This window comes from Podarcis gaigeae, assembly GCF_964106915.1.
Source record: "Podarcis gaigeae genome assembly, chromosome: 7".
NCBI lineage: Eukaryota > Metazoa > Chordata > Lepidosauria > Squamata > Lacertidae > Podarcis > Podarcis gaigeae.
In genome coordinates, this window is record NC_139683.1 from 51660167 (window position 1) to 51679769 (window position 19603).

The window sequence follows — 19603 nt, forward strand, 5'->3', positions numbered from 1 at the left end:
GAGTCAAAGACAAGGGGAAGAGAAGGAAACACATCATCTCATTCTCCCACCCCTCTACTGACCATATGTTTGATTGTTTTGTGAAGGAAATAGGGGATCTCCAAGCAACTATTAGCATCCTTAACAAACTACAGTTCCCTGGATTATGTTGGGGGAGCCATGGCTGTTAAAGTGGTGTAATAGTGCTTCAAATGTAAGGTGCAGATGTGGCCAAAGGCGGAGCTCATACAAGAATCCAAATTGCTGTGCAACTAGTTCCATACATCCAATATGACTTCAGACTTGGGTTTCTTAAACAGAAAACTGCCTTTGTAGCTAAGGAAAGTTTCAAAAGCAGTGCATGATAATTCAATACACCTTGAGAATTCAAGAGCGGATGAAACCCAGCTCTACCTCTCTTTCAAATCAGAAATGGTGAAGGTCCTGTCTGGGGGCAGTTGGAGGATGGATGGTGGCTAACGGATTGAGGGTGAATCCTGACAAGACAGAAGTACTGTTCTTTGGGGACAGGGGACAGGCTGGTGTGGAGGATTCCCTTGTCCTGAAATGGGTAACTGTGCCCCTGAAGGACCAGGTGCGCAGCCTGGGAGTCATTTTGGACTCACACCTGTCCATGGAGGCACAGATCAATTTTGTTTCCAGGGCAGCTGTCTACCAGCTCCATCTGGTATGCAGGCTGAGACCCTACCTGCCTGCAGACTGTCTTGCCAGAGTGGTGCATGCTCTAGTTATCTCCCATTTGGACTACTGCAATGTGCTGTGTGTGGGGCTACCTATGAAGGTAACTCAGAAACTGCATTTAATCCAGAATGCAGCAGCTAGACTGGTGACTGGGAGTGACTGCCAAAACCATATAACACCGGTCCTGAGAGATCTGCATTGGCTCCCAGTACATTTCCATACTGACCTTTAAGTGTTGGTGCTGACCTTTAAAGCCCTAAATGACCTTGGTCCTGTATACTTGAAGGAATGTCTCCACCCCCATCATTCAGCCTAGACACTGAGGTCCAGTGCTGAGGGCCTTTTGGTGGTTCCTTCACTGCAAGAAGTGAGGTTAAAGGGAACCAGGAAGCGGGCCTTCTCGGTAGTGGTGCCTGCCCTGTGGAACGCCCTCCCAGTTGATGTCAAGGCAATAAGCAACTATCTTACTTTTAGAAGACATCTGAAGGCAGCCCTGTTTAGGGAAGTTTTTAATGTTTGATGCTGTATTGTGTTTTTAATATTTGGTTGGAAGCCGCCCAGAGTGGCTGGGGAAACCCAGCCGGATGGGCAGGGTATAAATAATTTATTATTATTATTATTACTACTACTACTACTACTACTACTATTACCTGCTGTTGAAAAAAAAGGAGTAAAAAATCCCTCTAAAACAGCATTAGGCAGAATCAGTAGTAACTATTTACAATAAGCTGAAAAATAAAAAAAGCGCTGAAAACCATCAAAATATAATGGAACTCCTATTTTCAATTCATGATGGGAAGAAAAGGTATTTGCCTAGCTGTGTGATGATTAACTGGTTGTAGTGATTTACAATTTACCCTACACCACCTTGTCAGTTAGGTTACTGCTCTGAAATCTTAACTGATGGCTGGATGGATCATAACTGGAGTAGTCAACGTGGCACCCTCCAAATGCTGGACTACAATTCCCATTACTCCCGACGATTGACTATGCTAGCTGGGGCTGATCAGCAGTTGCAGTCGAACAAAATCTGGAGGGCACCAGGTTGCCTACCCTTCAACTAGACAATGGTTGGGCAATTTTATCTGAAGCAGACGAAAAGAATTGCCTGACAAAAGTATGGGCTGCGTGTTTCAAAAATGAAATGAATGGTATGTGTCAAAAATGACAAATAAGGTCATTAAAATATATTTTCAGACTGATTAAAATATACTGTTTAATGCACTGTTACTACTTGCCCCCAGGGAATATCTACCAAAATTTTGAACAAGGAGAAATAAGTATCTGGCTTTTAAATCGAAATAGAAGAGAGATGCAAATTATGAATAATTTGTTTCTGCTATAAGTCTTGTTCCCTTGGAGCAGCTCGGCCAAATGTTTGGGTGGTGGTGTGTGTGTGTGTACATTTTGCATCCAGAATCATTCTTTTTTTAAAAAGCACTGACCTTACAACTCTTTCTTATTTTCCCCATTTATCATGTTAGTGAAACTAATCATTTAACTACCTGGATCATGTTTGGAACACTCAACCATATCCAAGTCATGTCCAGGTTTTCATCTGAATGGAATTTACAGGTAACAAGCAAAAACCACCTTAAACAGTTATACAGATTTATAATTACATAGTACATAGTTATGTTATTATTAATGATTACATTTCTACCCCACCTTTCCTCAAAGAGCTCAAGATGGTGCACAAAGCTCTTCTCCCAATTTTAACACCACAACACCCTTGGGAGGTAGCTAAAGGTGAGAGATGGTGACTGACCCAGGATCACCTAGTGAGCAGAGAGGAGATTCCAACCCTGGTCTCAGAAGCCTAGGACAATGCTCCAAGCACTACACCACATTGGCTTTGTAGCAGAGTATGCAGTATTTAGCTTGTAGCATTGTTTCTCTATATAGGGGCAATCAAAGGAAGATGCTCAACCTTTAGTTTTAATCTGATTCCAGTGGACAAATTTCATGCCAAATTATTACATAATTTAGTTCTTTTCAGTCTTGAAATACCGTAAACAGATTTGGAGTCTACCAAGAACAAATATACAGAGTAGAGAAGCATCAGAAAGTTGAGGTTTCCTTCCCAGTTTTGTTTCCTATCAAGCGATCTACTTCTCTTATTTTTTTTTACAAGGTGTGGAAAGGTTTCTCTTAAAATGACTTATTGACTGCCGCAGGGAATGCCTGAGGCAGGGAAACATAAATAAGAAAAGAAAAAGAAAGAAAACAAAACAATTACTAAAAGCTTTAGAGCACTTTCAAGCTTATGCAATGGGGGATTTTTTATTTTATTTTTTGCTTTCTCTCTACAGGTCTTTCTAACACTACCCCGGTAGGCCATTGCATTGCATTTCCACATTTCAGCCAGTTCTTCCAGGAAGATATTGACATATGGAATTTTAGAATGGCATTGCAGTGAAACACAACTGCCAAAGAATAAAGATCCCAGAAGCTTCCATTCTAGATGGTAAGGGTTGAGTGAAAATCACAGTATTCCGTAGTGTGTATGATATTCAAAGTATTGTTATGAGTTGGGGAGCCAGTCTGCACAGTGCCTTGAGTCCTTTCTAGTTCTTCAGATCCTGTACCCGTGGGGGTAGAATGTATAAGAGCAAGTTTGCCAAAGCAGTTCCTTTATTAAGTCAATGACATTGACTAGCTAGTTAAGCACCGCAATTAGGATAAACAAATAACTTGCTATGTGCCACAGAACAAATGGATGAGTCTCTCCTACCCTCCTCATCTAGCTGTTATGTAGGAGCTGTGTGAGCCAGAAGCAAGGGAGAGAGACATGTTTGCTCTGTACTGGGCTTTGAGGATCACAGAGAAACCAAATGGGGATGCAAGATCTTTGGAGATATTAATATTGTGAGCCCCTTCATCCTATGGTCAAGTTATATATGTGTATGTAAATAAAACCATATATCCTAAAGACACCATAATCTCCACTGACCTTTATTCCAAGGAAACTGAATCCTGGGTAAATGCCAGAACCCCTACATTCTATCACCGATTGGGGTGAGATTCGGGTGGTGTATACCAATATGTTCTGATTTACAATAAACCATGGAATAGAACTGGAATAGGACTTACTGTACTACAAATAATGGAGTAGAACAGGGATTTTCATTGGACTCCAACTCCCATCAACCCCTGTATGGAAGCTGTAATCTAGAAACATCTGAAGAGCTACCGGAACAGAACATGTCCCTGGAACAGTAGAAAGAACAGTGAAATTTGTATGTCATTGAGTTGTATGCAGCCTTGACTCAGCCTTAGGAAAGTCAGGTTGCTAGTTCACAACAACAGCAACAGCAGAAAAAACAAATGTAAAACTATTTTTGAATCCAAGAGGAAGGGGACATCTGTCTAGCCAACCAAAGCAGCCGAATCAACCCTAGCGACCAGTGGGGTGACAGATGTCACAACCAGATTGCCCTCACATCAAGCTCAAATGGTCTCAACTTCAAGCAAACTATTGCAGAGCCTCTATTGCAGACCACTGTGTGCCCCTGAAGATTACAAGAAGCAACCTGAGAATTGGATTTAGCTCAAATATTTTTAGATGGTTTGGGGACTACCACACAAGAATGACTACAGGGAAAGCATTATCCCCCAATGAACAAGTCAGCAAATACTGTAACCAGGCTTTCCTCAGGGATTGCTTTCAAGGCCTTGTTATGTTGAAATACCTGTATCAAATGTTCTTGGCTTGCAGTTACAGCATACTCAGGTGCATTTTTTATGTGTCTGATACCACTGGGATGCCAGTAAGTCCTATTTAGAGGAGTTCAAGGACACACATCAGCAGAGTTTTATATATCTTCAGCGTGCCTCTGAATACCAGTTGCTGGGAATCATCGGGGACTTGGGCATGCATCTTTGGCCAGCTTTGTTATGCAGCGTTGGAAACTTTGTTTGGCAAAGCTCTCATATTCTCTGTTGCTACTTAGCTGGTCTCAGTATATTCTTTTCTAAGCTAAGCATCCATTCCTCACTCACACCATTCACAGCTGATTCATTGTGTTAAAGACTGGTATACATTTGAGGACAATATTGTAGAAATGTAAATGCAGTATATAAAGAAAAGGTGTAGAGTTATCCTTAGAAGCTTGACTGGAAGCATTAAAAGTCTCTTATAAAGAACATATTGCAGCAACAGAAATCATTCACTTTGTAATTTAAGGTTAAATATGATGTGCGTAGATCAGTTGACCAAAAGGGGTGGTGGAAGTGGAGGAGATGTTGATAGCAAGCAAGCTGAGTGGCACAATTATTATTTATTAAAATATTTATAGACTGCACTTTTTGTAAAAACAGCAAGCAAAATTACAATAAGATAAATAAAAAAGCATCAGTAGAAACATCAATAAATACTGGTTGCTAAAAGAAATTCACACTGCAAAGGCCTATCTGAATAACACCCCTTTTAGGAGACATTTTAAAGAAAGCAGGAACAACTCCTACCCGACCTATGCTTGGAAGATGTTTCACAGGGCAAGGCCCTCATTCCTGAAATCTTGGCCCTGGTAAAAACTGACTGCACCTCATGGGCATGAGGAACCACAAGCAGTGCCCCATCAGAGGCTCTCAATGATGGAGGCAGAACATAAGGAATCAAGCAATCCATAAGGTACTTCAGGCCCAAGTTCTGCCTAACAGCTGCCTCACAAGAGGAAGCACCCAGTGGGCATCCTACTCATGCCACCAGCAGCAATGGCACTGGCCTCTGGAAAGATCTCACCAAAATCTTGCAACACCAGAAGCTGCTGTTGTTGACACCAGTTCACGGGCAGTGCCATGCAACCCACTAAGGGAGGCAGTAGCAGCAAGCGCATCACCCCTCAAGTGCACCACCCGACCTACTGCCACAGCAGTCTTCTACCTCATTTTGTTGAATTTATAGATGATACCTGATTTTTTAAAAAGTGAATGCAAGAGAAGAAAAATGAACACACATACAGTCCATCATACCTTGCTGCATTCTATTCTTATGGGCACTTCCCATTCTCTTTGACCAGCTGATATCTAATATCAAAACCAGAATATGAAAAAGATTCCTTCAACCATGGAGAATAATGGGAAACAAATTGGTCAAGTGCTGTTACCATGATAGTTACAATTTTCAGATGATGATGCTTGCCTATCCAGATCATCCAATAAATGGGACATATTGGATATTAAGTCCATATTAACTGTACACACTCTTAGATGTGTATTATAAAATGTAATTTCAGCACAATTCTGTGGAATCTGGCCATTAGAACCAGATTCACGATCGCTGTTTTAGAATGCATGTATGAATACTAATGCAGAATAAAATCTGACTGATGTTTAGACTTCTATGCAGATTGATTTTTTCCCCAAAGCAGTTTTTCTTCTGAAACACAGGAACATAAACGCTTCAGAGCAAATTAAGCTCAGGCTAATGTAACTTAGCTATTGATGTAGCCCTAAGCTGTGACACATTCAGCAGTCCAATTAGCTTGAGTTGCTATTGTAAGGGTAAAATTATGCATACATTTGAGATCTTGGGTGTATGGGGTGTTAGAGGAGGGGCAGTACCTCTGGTGTGCTCCTTCTGGGGTAGTTTGTCCACCTTTGGTTACCACCATGCACTCAGCTCTCACCCATGGCTCCTGGCAGCTGACTGGCCACACTCTGGGAAATGGCTTTGACTGGCTGGTTAAACCAGGTGGTGGTAGCCAATGGGTCTTAAACCCTCAATGAGTTAGGGACTTGTGGTTTTTGTTTTAGCTGTAAGTTGCTCAGTAAAAATATGGCACATCAATCCTACAAGAAACAGGTTCAAAAGACTGGAAGAACATTGCAGCAATTCTGTCTTCATATGAAAAAAAAAATACTGACCATTTAAGAAATGATTAGACCTTGAGAGAACTTGAATTGCACTAGCAAGTAGAACTGGAGATACATCTATGGATGGCCAAATGGGTGGGGACAGCCAGATACTGAATGCTGAGAACAGAATGTGCTGGAAAGAAAGTATTTGGAAAAGCTAGTAATAGCCCAGAGGAAGTACATGTTATGGGGCACAGATAGAAAGGGATTAAAGAGACAGATGTTAGGAAAACACTGATACTGTAATTGAAAGGGGAGAAATGCTTCTCTGTTACAACCTTCTTAATCTAGAAGGACAGACACTCCAAGCGTCCAAGCGTATTTTCCAGGGACAGTCCCGGATTTACAGAAGCCATCCCAGTTTCTGCTTTGATCCTGGAATGTCCTGCTATTCGTTGGGATGTCCATATTTTCATTGGAGAAATTTCAGAGTGTATGGAGTTATTCAACCCCCGAGCCACCTGAAGGTAACCCTGTATAGGGAATTTCTTTATGTTCAATGTTCTATTGTGTTTTTATATATGTTGTAAGCCACCCAGAATGGCTAGGACAACCCAATAAGATGGGCAGGGTATAAATAGTAAAATCATTACCATAGAATAAAAAAGGTAAAGGACCCCTGACAGTTAAGTCCAGTCGTGAACAACTCTGGGGTTGCGGCACTCATCTCGCTTTATTGGCTGAGGAAGCCGACATTTGTCCACAGTTTTTCCGGGTCATGTGGCCAGCATGACTAAGCCTCTTCTGGCGAAACTAGAGCAGTGCATGGAAACACCGTTTACCTTCCCACCGGAGCAGTACCTATTTATCTACTTGCATTTTGACGTGCTTTCGAACTGCTAGGTTGGCAGGAGCTGGGACCGAGCAACAGGAGCTCACCTCATCACGGGGATTCGAACTGCCACCTTCCGATCGGCAAGCCCAAGGCTCAATGGTTTAGACCACAACGCCACCAGCGTCCCTCTACTATAGAATAGGACGTCCCAATTTTCATCGGATAAAAGTTGGAGGGTACGGAAGGAATGAAATGTGAGATCAAAGGTGATCTCAGCTGTTCCCCTCCCCAATTTGATCACACCTTTGGACTACATCATGCATCCCCCAAATATGAAGAGAATGAACCCTTGGATTCCCTCCCCCCCGATTATTGGTGAATATTGGTGTCAGTTCAGCAACATAGATAAGGAGATAGGAATCTCTATTTTAGTGCTATCCAGTATATCCTTGCATCATGTTCCTTTAGTTTTCCTAGTGAAGAAAGGTTCAAACGCACAGCCTGCTCTCTGTACACACACTGGCACACGCTAAAGTGCTTGAGCAAATAATTGGCTGAATAGGGACCTCCAGTATTATTCTAAATGTCATAGGCCTTGCGATCTGAAATAAGTGCCGTTAGTCCAAAGAGTTCTTTGCAACGATCAAACAACAAGCCTTTTGGACTGTTGTGAACAGCCCAAACGTAACACAGGCAGCATATTAGGGTGGTCAAACATCATTGTGCACAGGAAGAGATGATGCAGTCATTTTAAACTGAGTTTTTTGAACTAAATAGCTGATGGCAATGAAGTTGCTCATCTTTTGAAAGCGGGAAGGCGTGTGTATAAATAACACCATATCTTCACCATTTATTATGCCTGTTTGACATATGCACACTGGAAGACTAATTGCACGTTCAACTCCCCTATGGCAACATCTGAAAGTGTTATAAATTAATAACTCACAAATTGTCATACAAATTAAAAGCAATCATACACGTTAGTCTCTTGACTTATAGCTGGACTTTGCAAGCTCTACTCATTGTCAGTTATGATAATCCTCAGTAAGTCTTCCTGTTTAATTACTAACCCTCTTGTATGCATATGATTTAATAATTCATGCAAACTACCATGCTGTTTGCTGTGATAAAATTTTTATCTGTGCACACTGGGAGCAGATGAGGAGAAGTATTCCTGCTCAGTTTATTCTTCCCCAATAGTTCATGACATTTACATCAGTCTCCTGTGATCATTAATATGCCAATCCAACTGCTATTTTCTACCACAGTTTGGATGATTGGCATGCTTTCTATAATAACCTGGTTTTTTTATAATAAACAGCAGCTGACAATAGCTCCATTCATCACCATCCAGTAGGGGAGTCCAACTTACTGGTCAGCTGCTTGGAGTTCTTCTTTGATCATGCTTTATTAGGTGACAAGTGTAGGATTCATCACCAAACCAGAATTATTTGCATACTGATGCTAAATAAGCAGTCTTTATCATAAAAGCACAGGAGGAATACATTAAATGTTAAGTAGAAAACAGGTCCATTCATTCCAAAGTTGGCTTTCGAATGATTCAGCTTTCTTTTGACTAGAGTGCTTGTACCTTGGCCATCTTCATTCCCTGGGTTCAAACATGAATGGTTGGTTGTACCCCCTACCACTTGAGCGATAAGATTGTTTGGAAATTAAATGAGATGTGAATGTCATGTTTACAAAGTTGAACATGTTTGCAGTGTTGGAACCCAAAATCTACCGGGATGAGAGAGTTTGAATGAAATGTATCTTGGGCTTTCCTGACAGAGCCAGGGCTCAGCCAGTATAAATCAGTCCAACTAAACTGGAGCTCAGCCATCAGAACGTAAAATAGAGGAATTTATGCAGTGCTATTCCCCAAACCCAGTTATGTTGCCTAGGGCCCAATTATCAACACTCAAATTCATATTCACCTGCTGGCTTCAGCCATCAGTAACTCCTCCCAAAGGCCCCTGAGATGGAGGGAACTTGCACCAGCCTGGCTTCCTATAATTGGTTGCTTGTGGCCCATAAACCAGATCAGAATCATGAAACCACCAGCCCTCTGCCAAATTCAGAACCCTCTTTTTTCCTACCTTGGAAAAAATGCCCTATTGTGTGGCAGAATTGCAAAAAGGGTTTAGAGGTTCAGGAAACAGGAGGAAGTCCTTGTTCCTCTTCCCTGAATACCTTTTTGCAATGGTACTACAAAAGAAGAAGTTACACTTTTTTGAGGTCAGAAGTTTTCCTGCCATGAGGAAAAAAAGCAGACTTGGGAGGGGGAAAACCCTCCTCTGGGGGTCTTAGGCTTAGATGGTGGCTTATCTGGGACTCTCCAGCCCACAACTCACATACTCAGCTAAATACTCAACTCTTGAGGCAAAGGATCCTGGGTTTGCAAATTACAGCATATTACCACTACACTTTTTGGCTCTTTATTACTTTCCCCTCACCACTGAACCTGAGATAACTCAGGGGCATGCTATTTTATGACTCACTCAGCACATGCAGCCCACTAAGCTGTATTTTGGATGCCCACTTTGAACACTGCAATTACATTTTGCTCAGCCTGAGAAGGCGAGTGCTGCTGCTTTCTCATGGAACCATGATAACTTTTGGAGTGCCAAACATCAATCTGCTATCTCGGTGTTTAAGGGAGAAATAAGACACAAACAAAAAGATAATGCCAACCTAATGGGCAAGTAAAATCTAAGGCCCTGCTTTGCTGAGTCAAATCACCAGGAGAAAAAGCTATTTACACATTGTCATGCCACTTCTTCCATAGGATTTTTAACAGAAGAGCCCCATCCCTCTAGGATATTACTCCAGATCAGAATACACTAATCTTAATTGTCCATGGATGTTCTTGTACCAAGAGACCACTTTGTTATATGCTTATAAGGTAGCAGATGGTAGATGTAATATATCTCAATGTGCTGGAACTGGAGTTACCGTTCCCTGGCTACATGGCCTTGTTGAATCTTATTTTCTATGATGCATCTCATAATCTGCTGAGGTGTTTGGCTGTTAAAGAGATCCTAATCCACATTTTTTAGCTCTATGTATATGATTGTGGTTCCAAATAATGCCTTTAATTTTTTTTGGGGGGGGGTGGAGGGATGCTTTACATGTACAACGTTCACCTGACATATTTAGGATACTTACCTGTTTTTTAAATTGCGATCAGTAGCCATGGTAAGATGAAGGCAGGCTTTGTGGCAGCAGTGTTCTAGAAAGTTCTCTGTAATATGAAAGGCCCCAACAGTAATGGCATTATGCCAGCTCATAAAGACATGCCTGTTTAGTTAAGCATTCCTCTGGCTTTCAACCTCCTGCTGTGTTTTAATTGCTGAGCCTTTTAATGGTTATGCTGTTTTAGTGAGCATTCTAATTGTGGGTATTTATTTCAATGCGTGTTTATATTTTTTGTTATGAGTTTTATATTTGTAAACAGCTTGGAAACAACTTTGGCAATTAAGCGGTATATAAATTAACTAAACAATAGGAACACTTACTGAATACTTATTGAATTCAGCTGATTTGTGTCAGCCATGTATCTAAACTGGAACTACTTAGAAACAAGAGGGAGGTTCGTGCTCAGGAAAACCCCAAGATTCTGGTGGTGGTATCAGCATGAAGCTCATGGACCAGATACCAAAAGTGTTTATCTACGTTAGTGTCACTTAGCTTGCACAATAAGCAGTTTCCATCTACCAAATCAAATACTGAAGCAGGTGAAAGGAGCAAATTGCCCCGTCTATGATCACTCTAATCCTGTTAATTATCAACATTCTCTTGCTGATGCAATTTGCATTTAGAAGAAAAATACTGCAGGTTAGATGCAAAGACACATCTAGCATCATGGCACATTTAACATATCTAGTTTGACCCCAATGTGACTAACTCAATGGAACACACATTAAAGTTAGTGATAATGTGGCTTTGTTTGAGGGATGTACAAAACAGAAGTACCCTTAGAGCCAAGTGTGGTGTCAGCACGACAGCTTTTATCTGCTAGCTCCTCTTTCCCCATTGGTCATGTCACGCCACGGAGAGATTGTTGTGCTCCACTTACGCTTTCTAAAACCGTTTTTTATATTTGCTCTTATTTACTGCTGTTCTAATTGTTCATCAATTGTTTTATGACTTCAATAGAAGACAGTCAACTCCCGCTTATCCTAGACTCATGGGGTTTTCTTTGTATTTTCCAAATCCAGCCCTCTCACCAGGTGGTTTCCAGAAAGAAACAGCATTACAATTAAGAGATTCAAATAAAACTTTTGGGGATCACACAGGCAAATTAGGCCAGTAACCTAAGGCTAAATTCTTTCTTAGATTGCCTTGTAATGATCTAGATATGGCTCAATATTAAATTAATGATATGGGTGAAGTAATATATAATTAAATGGATCAATAAATGCCTAGTCTAAACATAAGTGGACACCGGAGCCTTTTAGTCAGCCAGTTCAATGAATAGCAGTTGTTTCAGAAAGTCAAGATAATGTGAGGAGTGGTCATCAGTTCCTCTCATAAATCAGACCTCTACAATTTCTGACCCAGCAGGTTGTGCAATGTCCAGCCATGAACTGTGGCCTGCCAAATACTTCAATCAAGGCAGTCTGTAATAAAAATCATAATGAGCAGCTGGTGGCCCATCCTGCTAGTGGACTGCTTGGTGTGGTCAGCCATTGTGCATGACTGTTCGCTTGGGCAAAAACAGTGGAGGCTGGTCCATTAGGGCAAATAGGTCCACCAACCTCAGTCTCCCCTCACCTGCCTACCTTCTTACAACCTGTACAGGTATGTGTGTGTGTGTCACAGCCTTCCTCCTCTTTAGTGTCACTATTCTCCCCTATAGAACTCAGCAGGGAGGAGACTGCAAGCAAAACTAGAATGAGTTGACTTTGCTTGTCATTGTCTCTTGCTTCAGCTGACATTGGCTCTGGTTTTGCTGTCTGTTTGGCTATCTGCCTTTCATTCCACCAGTTCCCACAGAAACCATTCACCACTGGGCAAAGAAAAGCACAAATAATGCCAGTCATGTAACAGCATCAGCTGCCTGTTCCTTTTAGGCCACTGAATAAAATACATGATTTTCCAATGGAGACTTAGTAAATCTACTATTTTTCTCCCTGACATATAACCAACATGTGTAACTCTAATGACTGAAAGGGTTAAGACCATAGAGTAAGCTATCTTGCCAGAAATAACTAGTCACCCTCCTCTAAACACTTTGCTTTCTTTTTCTTTCCAAGCTAACTATTAATTATGTCTAATCTGGATACTCCAAGTTTAGACTGTGGACTTTAGAAAAGTCTTCTTTGTGTTTCTAAACTAATAATTTAGAAACTCTTACCATTTTTTTTTTTGAAGCTAAGTTGTACTGCCTGTCTTTTCTTGCTGCTGTATGGAAAAACACATGAATCTGACCTTTAAAAAGTTTGTCAGTAAACTACTGTATTTTTCGCTCTATAAGATGCACCAGACCACAAGACACACCTAGTTTTTGAAGAAGGGAAACAAGAAAAAAAAATCTGCATCTCAGAAGCCAGAACAGCAAGAGGGATCGCTGCACAGTGAAAGCAGCAATCCCTCTTGCTGTTCTGGCTTCTGGGATAGCTGCGCAGCCTGCATTTGCTCCATAAGACGCACACACATTTCCCCTTACTTTTTAGGAGGGAAAAAGTGAGTCTTATAGAGCAAAAAATACGGTATTTTAAATGTACCAAATGTGTGGTCTCTTTCTATGCTAAGAGGAAGTGGGGAGCTTTGGAAGCAACTTAGAAGGGGGTATTGTAAAGGTCTAACAGTCTGTATTTCTACACTTCACTTTGCTGCATGTTTCAAAGAGTACTTGCTCAATCCTGGATCTAAGTATCCAGGGAATTCTTGTTTTATTCTTTAACCAAATAACAAAAACCAATATTTTCATAATGTTCAGCCATTTAAGTGTAATCATGCATACATGGAAGTTTCTCTTTGTTTAGCTTTATTTCTTCCCCATGCTTTCAACAAAGAGACTGTTTGCTATATCTAATCTCAGCCTTTTTAATTCAAATAAACCAATTTACAAAAGTTTCTTTAATATACCCCAGGTATAATTTGAACAATGGAAGATAACATTTGACTGCTGCTGATGGGGCTTAGACATAATCAATTATCCTAGTAACAGATTAACAAGCAACAGTTTTTAAAAAGTCTTATGGCTCTCCAATCATTGGGTTTCCTCTCTTTTCTCCATAGCTCTATGCCTTAGGGTTTTTCTCTCTCCATGTATTCTATTTTCCCACTTGCTCTTTTCTATATTACAGTGTCATCGTTTCTCGTTATTACACTATTATACTTCATTACTTTGTCTTTCTCTTTTTAATCCTTCTTATTATATTGTGAAACTACACTTTTACCATGCCGTGTCAAATTCTCTTTTGATACATGCTGTTCTTTTATCACTCTTCCATATTGTGAATCTGAGCTCTGGGTTCCTTTTTATTGTACTTCAACATACTTTCCTCCTTTCTATATCCCAGAATTACAAGCGAAACCCTATGAGCTTAATTTGGTGTTGAGTGCCATCTCCCCTTAAATACTTTGCTTTAAAATGTATAATCCAAGAACAAAGGAAGGCTTTCCACCAAAGAAAGAAAAAGCCAGTCATAACAGTAGATTATCACATCATCAGACATTATTTTAGAGAAAGCTGTTACACAAAGGCCAACCTATTGGGTTTCTTTCTTCTCCATGTAGCATATCATCTAGAGGCATTTGTCTTAATGAAGTGGTTCCTTGCAGCTATGGAAACTCTATTGTGGAGCTCCATTGTGCTCCTACAAAACAGATTGTTTTCCTCATTCGCTTAAATGGAAAGAACAACCCCATGTGGATATGGGTGGTGTGCTGTTTTCCCCAGTTAAAGTAAATAAGTTAGTATAGTCATTCCTCATTCAGTAGTGCATATAGAGCTCTTGGTTGAGGACACTGGAACCATTTTTTCTTAAATAAGCTGATCATTCAGTTCCAATGAGCAACCAGATCCGAACCAAAGCCAATCATTAAACTTGCTGCAGCTGTAATTAAATAATTAGGAGGTTAAAGGAACATGGTATGCTAATATATTATCAGAAACAGTGGCTTAATCTCAGGACTAGTGCACTGATTCTCAGTGAAGACTCGGGAGGTTTGGGGCAGTTCTGACTGATATTACTTTTGTTATTGTCTACATGCAATAACACACACACATACATATATAGAGAGATACATGCTCAAGTGTCATTCGAGCATGTTTCCTTGAAGCTAAGGATGGGGAATAAATTTGATTCAGTTGGCATTTTATGGTTAATCTACCCAATTTACGCTTAACGGAACAATACCTGAACTAAAACAGAAAGCCATCCTTCAAAGTTCACCTTTTTCTGAATTTTGCAGTGCAGCTTTCCAGTCAAGTAATGTGTAGAAAATACATATACTAGGGTAGAATGTGCATCAAAAAAATAATATATCACTGAAAGTAATATGCAAAAATATATAACCTTGTATATTAGGCAAAATTGCATATAAGCATACATATGGTAGGAGCAAATTGCACTAAAATGCTGGTGAAATCTCATGAGGATTTTTTTAAAAAAATAAAAGCAGATGTGGAAATATGGAGAACTGAAATTAATGTTAAGAAAATGAAAAACTGAGAAAAATGAAAACCAACAGATTCACCATCCTTGCTTGCTTGCTTGCAGTCATATTCTGGTTTTGCTTCAAACAGGTAGTTTGTGAAACAATTTGGGTGTTTGGTGGCTCTGATTATGACATCTTCATATGTCTATTTAGCCCATGCAACACTACCATGTAGATGGTGGAAAGTGGTAGTGTGGATTAATTCTCAGTTGGTATGTGTTTCTTTAGCATTTCTGCTTCTCTATCTATCTCCTTTGCTCCTTCAATCTGTCTGGTGAGGGAACATACTGTACTTTCTGTGTCCGCACACCTGGAAAATAATCTCAGACAATTATGAAGATGAGGCAGGGGGAGGACCTAAAGGTGGATTGACAGATTTGGAACAGGTGTATTTACTAAATCAAACAACTGACATTTCATATTGGAATAGAGAATTATGGGGATGGGCTTTTTGACTGCATTCACGTGGGGAAATCAGCATACAGTACATACTCAAACTTTGCAATGTACAGTGGTACCTCAGGTTACAGTCACTTCAGGTTACGGACGCTTCAGGTTACAGACTCCACTAACCCAGAAATAGTACCTCAGGTTAAGAACTTTGTTTCAGGATGCGAACAGAAATCGTGTGGTAGTGGCATGGCGGCAGTGGGAGACCCCATTAGCGAAAGTGGTACCTCAGGTTAAGAACAGATTCAGGTTAAGAATGGACCTCCAGAACGAATTAAGTTCTTAACCCGAGGTACTACTGTATATGGCCAGAAGACTATAATCCATCTTTTTCAGCACCCCCATCTTCTTTGTTAGTTATCTGGTCTTTGTTTTTTGGTCTGAAAGTCATTTTATTTGTGTTCAAAAAATGGAGAGGGGGATTACTTTGAATAATCTTCTCTCTTATACAGCAGTGATGTGTTGATTGCAATACACATATCTAATAATAGACATGTACCTAGCAAGCCATTCTTAAGCAGTTCTGAAAATAGGAGCAGTGTGCACACCTGGAAAAGAAACCTGTCTTCAGCCTCAAGTCCTCATACAAACATGAACAATTATGGTCATCACCCTAATTCTGTTGTCTAAAATTGAAAGGGTAATTTTGAAAAAGCAGTGCTGTGGATGAATATGGGCTTTGATGGTGTTTCTGGCACTCTCCAAGTTGTTCATTGATATGTTTGATCTTCTTTCTGGGCACAAAAACAAGAATGAAATTGAGCTTAATGGTTGGCAATTGAGCAATTTAATATTTCTGAAACATCTGACCTGTGAATATCTCCCTTTTGGGCCCTATTCCATTTTTAAATAATTTTAATGTCTATTTTTTCAATCACCACTACAATGCTTAGTGATACTACAAATCTATACATTTGTCAGAGTGTTCATCAATCACCAGGGTCCGTACATTTCTTGAGATAAAAGTCCTTTCAGGAAAAATGCATGATATTAACCTGGCATGAAAATTGCTTTGTACAGGTTTCTCATGAAACTGGGTGGTGTGTTTTTAAGCTGTGCTTGAAGAAACCTTTGGTTTTAAATAGTTAGTCGATCCATGTGCTGTACACCTCATTCTGTAATTAGGCATATGTCTTGCTTTTAAGTAGGGTCAGATAGAGTATTCCTATTAAGAAAAGGAGTAAGGGTTGAAGAGTATGGCAGATAGCCATGAACGAATTTAACTGCCATAGTAGCATTTATATTGTCTTACACTGGCAACAAGTTCAATTGAACTAGCATCTCAGTTCTATCGAATACTGTTATATTCTACAGAAAATGAGTAGTAGCCAAAGAAAATACACAACATATGCCTAGAGTGAAATACAGTTCATTCTTGTGTATCATAAAATGTCAAAATATCTCTTCTGTCTGTCCCACATTTCTCTTCTGGATTCTGAACCATGGAGCTATTCCAACTGCAGAGGGAAACTACAGATGTCTAGGCTGCTGGAATCTTTGAATGTGAACAGTCATTGATCCCTTATGATCATAAACATGCATCTGCTTATAGCAGAGAATCTGATTTGCCTGCGTAAGGTGTCAGGTTCAAAACCTGGCACCTCCAGGTAGAGCAAATCCTGTCTACTGTCTGAAACCCTGGAGAGAAATCACCAGTCAGTTTAATAATCTTGACACAATAGATTAAACTCAGCTAGTTGGACCAGTGTTTGCAATGGGTATGATTGCAGGTTCCTATGTTCCTATACATAATAATAAATCTACAGTTGTGATGCAGCAGTCAGGCAGATTGTTGGCATCCGTCTGTCTAGAAAAAATAGAAGAGTGTGCCTTTGAGGGTAAAATCAAACCATTGGAGAGTTAGACATATCACCACACAGAAGTTCTTTTCAAAGCCACCATGTAGGGGGGTATATAATTTGTATTGGATCATAAGTTTTGGAAGTCAGTACAAATTAGCCGATATTCTTTCCAGAGATTTTTTACCACTTCCCACTGACCCATACATATAGGTAAAAGTAAAAGGTAAAGGACCTTTGGACAGTTAAGTCCAGTCAAAGATGTAGCGCTCATCTTGCTTTTCAGGCCAAGAGAGCTGGCATTTGTCCACATGTGGCCAGCATGACTAAACCGCTTCTGGTGTATGGAAGACTGTGACGAGCGCCAGAGCACACAAAAACACTGTTTACCTTCCCACTGGTGTGCTTTTGAACTGTAGGTTGGCAGAAACTGGGACAGAGCAACGGGAGCTCACCCTGTTGTGCAGATTTGAACTGCTGACCTTCCAATTGGCAAGCCCCAGAGGCTCAGTGGTTTAGACCACAACACTACCTGCGTCCCACCCATCTGTATACACACATTTCTCTAAACCTTGTTACGTCTTTTAATTAGAAAACTACTTCTTAAAAGGTGCTAGTTCAAGAATGTAATCCTGAAGAACTGATTCACACATTTCTTTTCCCACACAGAAAGGAAGAGCACATCAATCTGGCTTATCATGTGTAAGGAACTTTCCGTGGACCACCTGAGCCATATGTGAATAAGCAATAGTTTGGGCTTGTGTCCGATCACCTTTTGTGAGCTGCACCTCTGGCCCAGGAATGATCTGAACTCAGAATGAGGAAGGTCTCTATGATGGACTATCCCAAGAGCACAGGGAGCTGAAGGTGCTGTTTCTAAATTTGACAAACTTGTTTCTCTGTAAGCACATTGTCAAAATGATGTTTCACCTCCATAATGAATATTTAGCACTTTGTTTCTTGGTGCAATACCTCTGGATGAAATTCTCAATGTAGCATCATTCAGTTTCAACCAATTCTTTTGGTTTTGTTGTTGTAGACTGTAAATGATATTATCTCTTTTTTACTTGTGGTAGTCTTGTATCCCATCACTTCGTATGCCCTCATCACAGAAGACCAGAAACCAAGATGGCAGCATTGCATAAGATTCTCAATTAGCTTGTGGGCATGTAGGCAGCTTAAAAGCTAAGTATTGGATGCTACACATAGAATTGATAGAAGTAAACATGTTTGCTACTGATCTTATGTGAAGTAATTATTGGGGGGTTATTGTGGTAAGTTGACTGATGAACTAATTTTCAACCTTTGGCAGGCTCAGTGTGGGTAGGATGGAATCATGTGAAAGGTGTTCTTCTAGATCTCACTTGACATGTAGCATCCAACACTGAAGGGTTTTTTTAGCTTGTTGATAATATGTTCATTGAATATTGTGTCCACTTACTCCCAAATTGCTTCATTTCTTCATTCCTGGGAGTGGACAATATACTATTACTACTAATCCTACTAAATGTATTTTTATCCAATTTTTTCTCAGGTTTGGATTCAATATTTTAAAAACAACATTATAAAATACAAAGCAATAAAAACAAACTAGTTAAAAACTAATTAAAAGCCACCAAAATGCATTTGGAACCAGCAATTGAAATTAGCTAGCCCTCACAACAACCCAGTGATTGGCATTTTAGTATCCTAAAATAATTGATATATACAGTGGTACCTCGGGTTACATACACTTCAGGTTACATACGCTTCAGGTTACAGACACCGCTAACCCAGAAATAGTACCTCGGGTTAAGAACTTTGCTTCAGGATGAGAACAGAAATCGTGCTCCGGTGGCATGGCGGCAGCAGGAGGCCCCTTTAGCTAAAGTGGTGCTTCAGGTTAAGAAGAGTTTCAGGTTAAGAATGGACCTCCGGAACGAATTAAGTATTTAACCCGAGGTACCACTGTATTGATTTCTACAATGAATCTAATATAAGATTGTCTAGGAAGGTAAAAGTAAAGTCATAAAATCTTTGACAATATAAACATTTTTTATACAGAATGAGCTCAAAAGTTTTGTAATTGCAAGGCTCCTTTTCTATGCAAATATATAATACACTAAGGAGTACATTTGATATACTTGTCTGTAATTTTCTCCCAACTTGCAGAAATCACATATTTTTTTCCAGCAATTATGTGAAAAAGAAAAGAAATGGAAACATTACCTATGAGAATTTAGTGGATAATTGCTAATTTAATTTGTGTGATGGTATGAACCCAAATGTTGAAGAATTCTTGGCTCATATGGGAAAAATATATTTTAATACAGATAATAGCCATCATTGACGGCAACTGAATTCATAATGTCTAATACATCTTGTCACAGTG

At 40.0% G+C, this 19603-nt stretch overlaps 1 long non-coding RNA gene across 1 annotated transcript in view; it reads left to right on the top strand.

The window, feature by feature from the left end:
* The first annotated feature begins 2139 nt into the window (after positions 1-2139).
* The window catches only part of LOC310848279, a 40521-nt gene continuing 23057 nt past the window's right edge, over positions 2140-19603 (top strand). Inside the window, exons 1-2 of the long non-coding RNA XR_014566267.1 lie at positions 2140-2256; positions 2994-3148. This is a non-coding gene — a long non-coding RNA (uncharacterized lncRNA). The remainder of the gene's footprint in view (positions 2257-2993; positions 3149-19603) is intronic.